General features: G+C 41.0%; 1 long non-coding RNA gene across 1 annotated transcript; it reads right to left on the minus strand.

Moving 5' to 3' along the window:
• Positions 1–4,031: 4,031 nt before the first annotated feature.
• On the minus strand, positions 4,032–11,888 carry LOC121583175. The gene is made up of 3 exons (XR_006003446.1): positions 11,772–11,888; positions 4,776–4,921; positions 4,032–4,257 (listed from the first exon to the last, which is right to left on the minus strand). It is a non-coding gene; the product is annotated as an uncharacterized LOC121583175 (long non-coding RNA).
• Between the last annotated feature and the right edge of the window lie 1,946 nt (positions 11,889–13,834).

Consider the following 13,834-nt stretch of genomic DNA (forward strand, 5'->3'; position numbering starts at 1 on the left):
TATGTGCTACGCCTCACGTTTGTAACTTGTTAGCAAACATGTATAACATCAGCAACTGTAAATAATTTTACTAGCTAGCTATGTAACATAATTGAAGAGGGTTCATTGGTTATCATGACCATGGATGCATTTCAATCTCACGTGATTATAGGCATGACGCAAGATAGGATTCCAAACAGATGTAAATAACAAGTATTTTATATCCAACAAGCTAGCTAGCTACGTTTACTAGCAAACAGTGAGGAGAAACAATAATAAAACTATTTACTGTTGTAAATCTCTAAAAACTTAAGTTGGTTTTACTATAACAATATTTGCCTAAGCATGCCTGATAGACATGGCTGTAGGTAAATACAGTCTACCTACCTACCTAGGTACATTTGTACATTCTGTTCACTGTGAAGGTTAAGGGCTATGCCATATTTCTTTCTGAACTCAGCAAAAAAAAGAAACGTCCTCTCACTGTCAACTGCGTTTATTTTCAGCAAACTTAACATGTGTAAATATTTGTATGAACATAACAAGATTCAACAACTGAGACATAAACTGAACAAGTTCCACAGACGTGACTAACAGAAATTGAATAATGTGTCCCTGAACAAAGGGGGGGTCAAAATCAAAAGTAACAGTCAGTATATGGTGTGGCCACCAGCTGCATTAAGTACTGCAGTGCATCTCAACAACACCTGCACAGGATCGGTGCAGGTGTTGAGCACTGATGGAGGGATTGTGCGTTCCTGGTCTAATTCGGGCAGTTGTTGTTGCCATCCTGTACCTGTCCCGCAGGTGTGATGTTCGGATGTACCGATCCTGTGCAGGTGTTGTTACACGTGGTCTGCCACTGCGAGGACAATCAGCTGTCCGTCCTGTCTCCCTGTAGCGCTGTCTTAGGCGTCTCACAGTACGGACATTGCAATTTATTGCCCTGGCTACATCTGCAGTCCTCATGCCTCCATGCAGCATGCCTAAGGCACATTCACGCAGATGAGCAGGGACCCTTGGCATCTTTCTTTTGGTGTTTTTCAGAGTCAGTAGAAAGGCCTCTTTAGTGTCCTACGTTTTCATAACTGTGACCTTAATTGCCTACCGTCTGTAAGCTGTTAGTGTCTTAACAACCGTTCCACAGGTGCATGTTCATTAATTATTTGTGGTTCATTGAACAAGCATGGGAAACAGTGTTTAAACCCTTTACAATGACGATCTGTGAAGTAATTTAGATTTTTACGAATTATCTTTGAAAGACAGGATCCTGAAAAAGGGACATTTCTTTTTTTGCTGAGTTTATTACACTAGATCAGCATTTCCCAAACTCGGTCCTCAGGATCCCAAGGGGTGCACTACACAGCTGATTCAAATTATCAAAGCTTGATGATTGCTACCCCTTGGTGTCCAGAGGACCGAGTTTTGGAAACCCTGGGCTAGATATTGTTGAAAATGTAATCTGTGCCTGTGCACATGTATGCATGTTCAACTAGTCTACCCTAATGTTGATGTTATGTTGGCACAGTTCAACTGTCGTACAAACTGTACAATAGAGTATAATATATAATCTTTTTTTGTTTTACAGACAATACCGTGTGGTGCCTTCCTGGAGTGGTGCCTTCCTGGAGTGGTGCCTTCCTGGAGTGGAGCCTTCCTGGAGTGGTGCCTTCCTGGAGTGGTGCCTTCCTGGAGTGGTGCCTTCCTTGAGTGGAGCCTTCCTGGAGTGGATTCTAGATACAGAAACAGAATTCCTTTGCCTGCGTGTGTCATTGTTACATCAGATAATGTGATTTAACCAAAGATTTTTGGTATCCATTACTGGGAGTTACAGGATAGGTATTGTTTGGTGTAGCACAGAGGATTTTCGACCAACCTTAGCGATGCTGTCTTCGTCCTTGATTTGGGGAAACGGGAGTCTCATAAAATGTCAGTATCCAGTTGCAAGGGGTCAGTTTGAATTTAGAAAATGGTCCATTATTAAAATAAATACTTTTTTTGCTCCAACAATGTATACCACCATTTTATCTATTTCAAGTCTTCTCTCATTGATCGAGACCTGTCTCGATGACATGCAGAACTTTGGGGTGGACAACCACCAGTCTCGATCAATGAGAAAATACTTGAAATAGGCAAGATGACTGCAAAAATCTTTAGGTAAATCACATTATCTGGTGTAACAATCTGTAGCTACAGTTCTCTGCACTTGTGTGTTGGACACACTCGGACACACTGAACTGTACTACACTGTTTATACAATTTTTTTGTATGTTACTTTTACCATATAAAATTCTTGTTGAATACCCAGTTGTCTTGAGTTAACATTAAATAGTGTACACTTCCCTGTATTTTACATTTTGACAAATAAACATTGGAAAAAGGGTATACCCAAATGCACTTCAGCCCAGCTTAAACGAAAAAGGGGGGATCAGGTGACTGAGGGACTTCATCGGGCTCTGATTCATACCCAAACGTAAACCTATTGTTTGCTTCTCCCATCAACAGATCTAAAAGATTTACCCGGCAACAGGGTGCTCCTTTTTCTTTATTCTACCGGATAGTCACCAGTTGAAGTATCCTGGTGTAAGGAATGATAGTCACCAGTTGAAGTATCCTGGTGTAAGGAATGATAGTCACCAGTTGAAGTATATTGGTGTAAGGAATGATAGTCACCAGTTGAAGTGTCCTGGTGTAAGGAATGATAGTCACCAGTTGAAGCGTCCTGGTGTAAGGAATGATAGTCACCAGTTGAAGTGTCCTGGTGTAAGGAATGATAGTCACCAGTTGAAGCATCCTGGTGTAAGGAATGATAGTCACCAGTTGAAGTATCCTGGTGTAAGGAATGATAGTCACCAGTTGAAGTATCCTGGTGTAAGGAATGATAGTCACCAGTTGAAGAATCCTGGAGTAAGGAATGATAGTCACCAGTTGAAGTGTCCTGATGTAAGGAATGATAGTCACCAGTTGAAGTGTCCTGATGTAAGGAATGATAGTCACCAGTTGAAGTGTCCTGATGTAAGGAATGATAGTCACCAGTTGAAGTGTCCTGGTGTAAGGAATGATAGTCACCAGTTGAAGTATCCTGGTGTAAGGAATGATAGTCACCAGTTGAAGTGTCCTGATGTAAGGAATGATAGTCACCAGTTGAAGTATCCTGATGTAAGGAATGATAGTCACCAGTTGAAGTATCCTGGTGTAAGGAATGATAGTCACCAGTTGAAGTATCCTGGTGTAAGGAATGATAGTCACCAGTTGAAGTATCCTGGTGTAAGGAATGATAGTCACCAGTTGAAGTATCCTGGTGTAAGGAATGATAGTCACCAGTTGAAGTATCCTGGTGTAAGGAATGATAGTCACCAGTTGAAGTATCCTGGTGTAAGGAATGATAGTCACCGGTTGAAGTATCCTGGTGTAAGGAATGATAGTCACCAGTTGAAGTATCCTGGTGTAAGGAATGATAGTCACCAGTTGAAGTATCCTGGTGTAAGGAATGATAGTCACCAGTTGAAGTATCCTGGTGTAAGGAATGATAGTCACCGGTTGAAGTATCCTGGTGTAAGGAAGGTTTTTGGGACAAAAACATTCTTTGGATATCTGAATGTCTAGCATCTGTTTGATGCTACAGTACCCTGTACAGCTTATATAAATATATTCTGTGTATCCATAAAGGCAGACACATTTCCAAAATTGACAGAAAATATTGATATTTATTTTATGGTTGTTCTACATCAGGGCTCTCCAACCCTGTTCCTGGAGAGCTACCGTCCTGTAGGTTTTCACTCCAACCCTAATCTAGCACACCTGATTCTAATAATTAGCTGGTTGATAAGCTGAACCAGGTTAGTTATAACTAGGGTTGGAGTGAAAACCTACAGGAGGGTAGCTCTCCAGGAACAGGGTTGGAGAGCCCTGTTCTACATAGTCTTATGGTGAGCCACACTGGCTGTGTTTACACAGGCAGCCCAATTCTGATATTTTTTCCACTAATTGGCCTTAATCACATCAGATATTTTCACAGCAGATCTTTCAGAACTGATCTGATTGGTCAAAAGACCATTTAGTGATAACAATATCAGAATTGGGCTGCCTGTGTAAATGCAGCCATAGTCCTTTATCATGGTTGGCTGCGGAAGCTGAGACTCTTTGTGCTCATGGCGATGGGCTTGTCCTGTCTGCGGTGAACGGCCAGCTGGATAAGACTGCCGAAAGTGGTGTAGGGCTTCTTAAACACCGACTGTTTGGTCCTCTTGCAGAAGGTTTGCTGGTACTGCACGTCTCCTGGAAATACATGGTTGTGGTGTTAGCGTTTTACACTTTTTGTGGAAGGGATGTAGGGCAACACGCCTTTGTTGGTAAAGGTGTCAAGCGAATGGGACCGGCTAGCGTATTGTTAAGGAAAAATGAGGGGATATTGGGAGCTGCTTTTGAGAGGAAAGATCAGTCAATAAAGTGAATGGGCTGGGGGGCTAAAGAAAGTGTGAAAAGTCTTAGGAGGGCAGTTATTACACAGTATGAATTGTTGTGTATGGGAGATTCAGGAGAAATGGCACCTCAATCGCTCTCATACACAACAATACATTTACTGTCTAAGCACAACCCTGCACTACCAAAAAAAACCTTCCTCATCTCAAAGTACTGTCTGTAAACTTCCCCCAGCTCATTGACTTTGACAGATCATTATTGTCAACAGTAGCCCCTTTGCAGGGGAATTTTGTAGACATGTTTTGTGTTTTGAGAATCTGCAGAGAGATGAATGAGGTGGTTGTGTCATCACTGTTGTAGTCTTGATTTTATACCTTTCAGTGTCCCTTGTTGGTTTCAGGCCCACAATCTTGTTGTGCTCCATAACCTCAAGGTGTGTCCCCTCCCTCATGCTTGTGTACCCAAAATGCCCCCGCTTTGGGGTATTTTTCAGCAGGGCAATGGAATGACTCCAGATAACCTGAGTTTTACAAAGAGAAAAGGGGTAGACTAAATTGATTACATGGTCTGGTAGGTACTCTGTGGTCCTCAGGCTACCTCCAGCCACCTGTAACCCCATAACATAAACACAAACCATACAAACATAATAATTGTTTTGCCCGCTCTGAAGAAGTCTATATATTGGTCTGTTAATACAGGACCAGTAAAGGCCCAGTGCAATACTTTTGTGAAAAAAAGTAAACTAAATGTATTTCAGTGTTTACCAGCATTTGTAATTTGAGTCTGATAATTATCTGTACAAAACAGTTAATCTGATAAATTTGTGGAAAATCAAAAAACTTGCTTGATATACACTACCAGTCAAAAGTTTGGACACACCTACTCATTCAAGGGTTTTTCTTAATTTTTTTACTATTTTCTACATTGTAGAATAATAGTGAAGACATCAAAACTATGAAATAACACATATGGAATCATGTAGTAACCAAAAAAGTGTTTAAAAAAATCAAAATATGTTTTGCCTTGATGACAGCATTGCACAGAAAGGCAGCGCGTTACTTCCCACCTCTGATCTAATGTTAAAGTAAGATTTGAACGGAGAACGTGATCCGAGAGCAGCGCTGCCTTTCTTCAGAGCCTATCAGTCTCGACGCATGCTCTAACGATGCACCTATTGAAAGTTCTCCCTACGAGTAAGAAAGTGTATGCACTCACTGTAAGTCGCTCTGGATAAGAGCGTCTGCTAAATGACTAAAATGTTTTTTCTTTTAAACAAGGTGTTTTGGGAAACGCATGTGTGTCGTTATAGAAACGATGCATCACAAAAACACTCGTTATTAGGCTTGGTGGGGGACTCAGGTGCAGAGACGGACACACGGACAACAGAGGGTGAATTAGGATGTCGTTTATTCAGCGTGAATTGGCAGAGAGAAACAGTTCAGGGTGGAATAGCTTCAGACCGGGGTAGGAGCTGAGTGGGGGGAGAGCCAGTAGTCCGGAGAGCTGGATGACGAGGATATCAGACAACAGATGAGCAGGTTGCGGCGTGGGAATGGCAGGTAGGCAGGCAGCAGGAACAGACGGGATCACAGGTAGTGTAGGAACGAACTGGCGCTGGAGAGGTGTCCAGCCCGGGTAGATAACTGCTGGTTGATTGATGACAATGAGCCGCAGCTGGAAGTAACGGAGCATGAGAGAGAATGGCCACGCCCCCTGACCTAGATCCTCTGACTGGGCTGCACAGCAGGGGGAGACAGACACAGACAACACACACACACAGGGGAAAAAGGAAAAGGGAAACAAGCGGGAACCGGACCAACAGTGCCGAACCGTAACACTCGTAAGCTTCAGTTCCATCGATATCGGGAAACCGGCCCTGGCCATTACTTCATAGACATGGCTATTAGCTCAATTGGTAGAGCATGGCGCTTGTATCGCCAGGGTAGTGGGTTCGATCCCCGGGACCACCCATACGTAAAAATGTATGCGCACATGACTGTACGTCGCTTTGGCATATTATTACTTCATAGACATGGCTATAACTTCATAGACATGGCTATTACTTCATAGACATGGCTATAACTTCATAGACATGGCTATAACTTCATAGACATGGCTATAACTTCATAGACATGGCTATAACTTCATAGACATGGCTATAACTTCATAGACATGGCTATAACTTCATAGACATGGCTATAACTTCATAGACATGGCTATTTACGTTTATGCAAAACATATGGATTCTCCCTTTAAAGAGGGGAGGGGCTTAAATATTAACAGCTGCTTTACATTAAGCACATGCCAGTTCCTGTCAGTGACTCTCAAAGTACTGGGGAGTACCCCCAAACCCCTCTCCAGTACCCCCAAACCCCTCTCCAGTACCCCCAAACCCCTCTCCAGTACCCCCAAACCCCTCTCCAGTTTTTGTTGTTGTTGATGGCTACTTCCCACTAAGGGAACCAATGCCGACGTCTTTAGGATGTTTTTTAGGGGTCCTATTTGGACCGGCCACCTTTTTTGGTGTATTTTTTTGGCCTTGATTTCAATGTCCACGGAAAGGACTCCCTAAAGACATGCCACTTCGACACAAGTTACTTTACGTAGCAGGTTAGGAGAGTATTTTCAAAACATATCTTTGGTTCAGATTTGTTTCCGATGCGAACTGGCCTTGATTTGGCCCCAAACATAGACGTCTATGTTCGGTTTAGATTTGGACCAGCCTTTAATTTCAACGTCCACAGACGTCCGGCCCAGCCTATATTTGGTAACAAATCATAGACATCTATGTTTCACAAGTTTGGACAGCACAGTACAGTACAGTAGAGCAGTGGTTCACAAACCTGGGGACCCCAGGCCGTTCCATGTAATTGGTCAATTCCAGAACTAGCACACCTGATTCAACTGGTCAACTAATCCTCAAGCTCTTGAATAACTAGTTCAGAGCTACAGTTAAAAATTGTGAAATGTCTGCGAGTCCCCAAGGAGAGGTTTTAGAACCACTGCAGTACATTACAGTACAGTAGAAAAAAAAGTAGAGAAAGTATTTTCAACATTCATTCAGAACAGAAAAAAATTACCTGATTTCAACACCGGAAAAAAATAAGTATTTTCAACATCCGGAAAATAAGTATTTTCAATGTCCGGACAATACATGTTTTAAACTTTCAGAAAATAAGTATTTTCACCTTTCATTCCGAACCTAAATGAACATAACTGGGTTTAGATTTGTGGTAACACACTGAAAGGTAACTTGACACTGTTGATCAGTCAGTGCAGATTTGGATTCAAATGGAATGAAGAACATTGCATTGACATTGGAGGGTGTACTGAATTAATGCATCATAAGGTAAGGGATGGATTTTTTAAATTTTTATATTTAAATGTTTTTTTGTTTTTGTTTTTTTTTGGGGGGGGGGGGGGTAGATCAGCTTTAATATTGCAGATAGATTGTAACTTCCATGAATGTAATTGTCTGCATCACTTCCAATCCCCCATGTTTTTTTCTCGCATATATACAGTTGAAGTCGGAAGTTTACATACACCTTAGCCAAATACATTTAAACTCAGTTTTTCACAATTCCTGACATTTAATCCTAGTAAAAATTCCCTGTCTTAGGTCAGTTAGGATCACCACTTTATTTTAAGAATGTGAAATGTCAGAATAATAGTAGAGAGAATTATTTATTTCAGCTTTTATTTATTTCATCACATTCCCAGTGGGTCAGAAGTTTACATACACTCAATTAGTATTTGGTAGCATTGCCTTTAAATTGTTTAACTTGGGTCAAACGTTTCGGGTAGCCTTCCACAAGCTTCCCACAATAAGTTGGGTGAATTTTGTCCCATTCCTCCTGACAGAGCTGGTGTAACTGAGTCAGGTTTGTAGGCCTCCTTGCTCGCACATGCTTTTTCAGTTCTGCCCACAAATGTTCTATAGGCTTGAGGTCAGGGCTTTGTGATGGCCACTCCAATACCTTGACTTTGTTGTCCTTAAGCCATTTTGCCACAACTTTGGAAGTATGCTTGGGGTCATTGTCCATTTGGAAGACCCATTTGCAACCAAGCTTTAACTTCCTGACTGATGTCTTGAGATGTTGCTTCAATATATCCACATAATTTTCCTTCCTCATGATGCCATCGATTTTGTGAAGTGCACCAGTCCCTCCTGCAGCAAAGCACCCCCACAGCATGATGCTGCCATCCCCGTGCTTCACGGTTGGGATGGTGTTCTTTGGCTTGCAAACTACCCCCTTTTTCCTCCAAACATAACGATGGTCATTATGGCGAACAGTTCTATTTTTGTTTCATCAGACCAGAGGACATTTCTCCAAAAAGTACGATCTTTGTCCCAATGTGCAGTTGCAAACTGTAGTCTGGCTTTTTTATGGCGTTTTTGGAGCAGTGGCTTCTTCCTTGCTGAGCGGCCTTTCAGGTTATGTTGATATAGGACTCGATTTACTGTGGATATAGATACTTTTGTACCTGTTTCCTCCAGCATCTTCACAAGGTCCTTTGCTGTTGTTCTGGGATTGATTTGCACTTTACACACTAAAGTACGTTCATCTCTAAGAGACAGAACGCATCTCCTTTATTACTTTACAACCCCACCACCCCTTCCCTAATTGGCATGAACTAGTGAACAACAACGCTTAGGCCTCTACTTCCAGCTATATACATACTATAGGTGGTCCTCTGTAGCTCAGCTGGTAGAGCACGGCGCTTGTAACGCCAAGGTAGTGGATTCGATCCCCGGGACCACCCATACACAAAAATGTATGCACGCATGACTGTAAGTCGCTTTGGATAAAAGCGTCTGCTAAATGGCATTTATTATATACATTTTATGGACACAGTCAATTTTACAATAATTATATTTTGCTTGTTTTTACTCCTGAACTTCCTCTACCCTCAACCTCTCCGATCATTTTCATGATGTCCATCCGGTTTGCTTCTATTTGCCATATCTCTCCAACTGTGCTTCTTCACAAAAGCTCTCAACCTATAATCTATATACTTATTATGGACACAGCATGCCCTACATTAGTTATCTTGCTGTTATTAGTTGTTGTTAGTTGTTATTAGTCCCATCCTTCAGCTCCATTCAACACCTCCCATCTATCTCTTAACACAATCCATATTGGATTTCTATTTGCCATATATTTTTCAACTGTACTGTGATGTTTCACAAAATAACCCTTCTATTCTCATTGTTTCTACAGATTGTAAATTGAAATTAAACATTTTTGCTAAAAGTATTATTATATTATTGATAGATTGACTATGACTTTTCAGATCACCCAGTGGTGCTATCTGCAGGGTTCCTTCAGCCATTCCTGGGCCTGTGACCAAAAACAAGCCACAAATGGACAGTACCAAAACAAATGATCTACTGATTCTGTCTCTTCGCAGCAAGAGCTGGGAAGATTGTATCCCCCATATAAATAACCTTCTATTGGTAGCAAGAATTTTGTATAATAATTCAAATTGAAAAATTCTAAGTTTTGAATCCGGCGTCCTTTTGCGTATCAGTTCATAAACACCATGCAATGGAATCGGTACGTAAAAAATCTCTTCCCAACTATTTTGCAATCTATATGGGACGGCTGTCAATCTTTTGGCTGTTAAATGAAACTGGTATACTTTTTTATTTATCACAATTTTCTTTAACCAATTATGTTCTTATATCGCGAGTGGCGCAGTGCTAGCCTATCCTGGTTCGAATCCAGGCTCTGTCGTAGCCGGCCGCGACCGGGAGACCCATGTGGCGGCGCACAATTGGCCCAGCGTCTTCCAGGGTAGGGGAATGGCCGGCAGGGATGTAGCTCAGTTGGTAGAGCATGGCGTTTGCAACACCAGGGTTGTGGGTTCGATTCCCACGGGGGGCCAGTATGAGAAAAAAAAATGTATGCACTCACTGTAAGTCGCTCTGGATAAGAGCGTCTGCTAAATGACTAAAATGTAAATACAGACAAGTTCCTTTCCTCTTCCATTTTTGCGGTAATGCTGCAATTATTTGGTTGTAATTTTGGGTAGAGCAGACATTTCCATATGTTTTTGTTAGCTGCATGTGCGACATAACTCCACCAGTCCTACCTATGATATAATTTACTATGATTATACCTTTTTTTATTATTATAAAAAAAATACTGGCTTTTTATCAATTAGTATATTTGAGTTTAACCACAATATTTGTTGCATTATTTGTTCTGTCGTTTCTGGAGGATTACATTGAAATTGCAACAAACTTTCTATGGCTTGTTTTAGAAATAGTGATATTTGGGAGATGATTTCCTTTTCAAATTACTGAAAGTGAGAGGTTGTAATCTGAATAAATGGAAAAGGGCCATTCTTGAACATGGGGTGAGACAATTTTACTAATTTGCTAGAGAACCAGTTCGGATTTAAGTATACCTTTTGTATGACTGAAGCTTTTAGTGATAGGTCTAATGCTTTAATATTTAATAATTTCTGTCCTCCGAATTCATATTCATGATATAAATCAGGGATGGAATTTGTTCTGGATGCTTGAACAGCGACGTGTCTGTCTCGTGTGTTGGTGTAGCTAATTAGCTAGCTAGCATGTGTACAAAACAGACGATGCGGTACTTGCATGTGCATTGGCCGGGTTCAGATTCAATATAGCTAACTGTTACTTAGAGAGACAATTTGTTTTATCAGCTACAGTTTGTGTTGTGAGAGGCTGGTCTTGGTTGAGGAAATGTAGGCTAACTAGCAGTGTTTGTGCTGAAACAGACATCTGGCTGCACACATCGCTATAGCCAGTTTGACTGTATCATAAGTTATATAGATGTGTCATAAGCTATATAGATGAGCAATGCCCATTGCATGTATAATAAGTAAGCAGCATGGCAGTTTCCCAAAGTTTGGTGTTGACTATGAACTTTACTTAGCTAACTATGCTTTATGGAAGAACTTAACTTAGCTATCTAGGATATATTGTCAACATTGAGTTGTGGTGCACAGCTTGTAGCTAGTTGGCTAGCTAACTGGCTATAATAGCAGCCAAGGACGTTCGCTAGCTTATTTATTTGTGTTCTGACTTAGTTTACACAGATGACTTCAGCCATATGAAAAACATTGTATAGCTAAATATACCTAACTAGCTAGCTTCCTTCTCATCTGACTGGTGTTAGCTAGCTAGTTACAGATGCTAGCCTGCTACTAGCTAGCTGTTGCGCAGCAACCAAATTGCTGGTCCCGGTTTTAAAACTCTTGAGATTCGGCTGAAAATATGTTAGTATTGTCAGAAATGCTACAAAAAGGTAGCACATCGTTGTTTCTTAACAGACAGAAATGAGCACATGAGATCAATAAATGACAAATGTAATAAAGCATGTTGCACCTACACATGAAGTCAATCCGAAATGTTTTAAATCCAATGGCCACTTTATGGACGCGATAGTGTTGTTTTAATCCGACATTTTGAATTTGAGCTAGGTAGGCACAGAAAATACTCTGAAAACTAAATTGCTAATGACCCTGTTAAAAAAATCCACTATGTGGTTCTTGGGAACAGCCGGACGGCTTGTGGCAGAGGCGGGGAGTGTGTTGTGTACCTCCAATCAAGTTGATTTGCTAATTTAATTGAGATTGGTGTCATTTTGCTTTAGATATGATGGTAGGGAGATTGCTATCACCCCCCAAAATAATTTCACAGATTTGGGACTGTCGGGAATAAAATGCCCTTCAATGTATCTGGCTCTATTTTGACGAGAGACATAATTCGCTGTTCCAAAATCCATTGTTTGCGACTGTTGATATTTCCAATGTTTGCATCTATCACTTTCCCCCACCACATATCACATGGTTTATCTAAACAAAGGATACTTGGCCTGACTATCAGTTTGGCACAAGTGTTGAGTTGCCAAAGCCTGGACTGCAGCGATGAAGCCACAATACGTTTTCTTTTTATTGCATTATGGGGTAAAAGGCTTTTTGATTGTGTCGGGTGGCAAGACGCCACATACCACTGGTCCTTGGGTAAAGCTTGGTGCTGGATTCTCTCAATCCACGGCAAGATAAAGAAAAGTAATCCAAGAAAATCAAGGGACTGAATAAAGTCAATAGAAACCCAGAAAAGTTATGTCAGGAAAATGTATATCATTAAGAAAATAGAATTATATCAATTATATGCAATAATCTGTATTAGGCAGGGGGATATTTATGGATTATACTGTAGTGGGTAAGATAAATTCAATATTTTAATAGTGAGTTGGGACCACAAGGTATAAACACAACTTTTAAACAGTATGAAAAAAAAATGTTTTCTTGTACCTCAGTTGCCTATCATTTCTCTGTGTAATGTTTCAGAGTGCGGTGGACCAGGGACGACCTGGATGGCGTGAGTAGTCCCTGGTCCACCGCACGCTAGGCACAGGTTCATGTCGTGCCGAAGCACTGCCGCGCCACGCTTCGCTGGCTCTCTGTATGGACGCTTCAACCTCAGCGGAACCGTGGCTGACAGATCCAAAATGGACATTCCGAACTGAACATGCAGAGGTGGCAATCACCAGCCATTGTGTTCAATCAGTTTCTTCTTTGTTTATTTGCCAAGCCCCAGTTAAACTGAATATCTCCTAAACGATTAATTTCATACTATATACTTTCACTTACCATTATTGCGACTATTTAAAAAAAATGAATTTAAACAAATATGTCAGTTTAAATGTTAAGAAGAGTCGTTGATGTGAGGATCAGTCTTAGCAGAGAAGGTGAATTGTTTCAATATACAATCCTGTTATCTTGTGTTCAGAGCCTAAGCAAATTACCCCCCCATTCTACCCCCTCTTCCTCCCATTCAGCCGATCTCCTTTCGCCCAATGAATCCAATATTGTATGCCTAATAATTAAATCAGATTTATTGCTTTTGTGCGTTTGATGGAATTATCTGCCTTGCCCTATCAGTCCTTCTCCAGATAGCAGAGGCAATATAAACGTTTGGACCCTCTCATAAAGGCCCATGTATATTTCATCAGCTCCAGCAAGAAGGCCAAACATCATATTGGGCTGTTCAAACACAGCTGGAGTTCACGTACCCCTTTACTGGACTGCCCTCACTCAATGGACAGATTTAAGTATCATATTTGCTTGAATGTCTACTCTTTTTGACACCATACTCTTTTCTATAAATAAATAAAAATTCTGCCAGATAACAGATCTGCAACACACCTGCTATCCCAGCCAGATCTCTGATAATAGACTGATAACTGACAACTGGATTGAAACTGTCCTGCATGTTTTCAAAAATGTCTAGGTTCAATGTCAGTAGTTAGATGATAAGGCTATGGGCAAAACGAAATAAACTGCTATTGGAAGTCTATTTAATCTCCCTACTAACATACAGTAATTCAATGTAGAAAGAAATGGATAAAGGCCAGTTCTCCCATAGATAGCTTTGATTTGACATCCA

The sequence above is a fragment of the Coregonus clupeaformis genome, chromosome 15 (assembly GCF_020615455.1).
Source record: "Coregonus clupeaformis isolate EN_2021a chromosome 15, ASM2061545v1, whole genome shotgun sequence".
Lineage (NCBI taxonomy): Eukaryota > Metazoa > Chordata > Actinopteri > Salmoniformes > Salmonidae > Coregonus > Coregonus clupeaformis.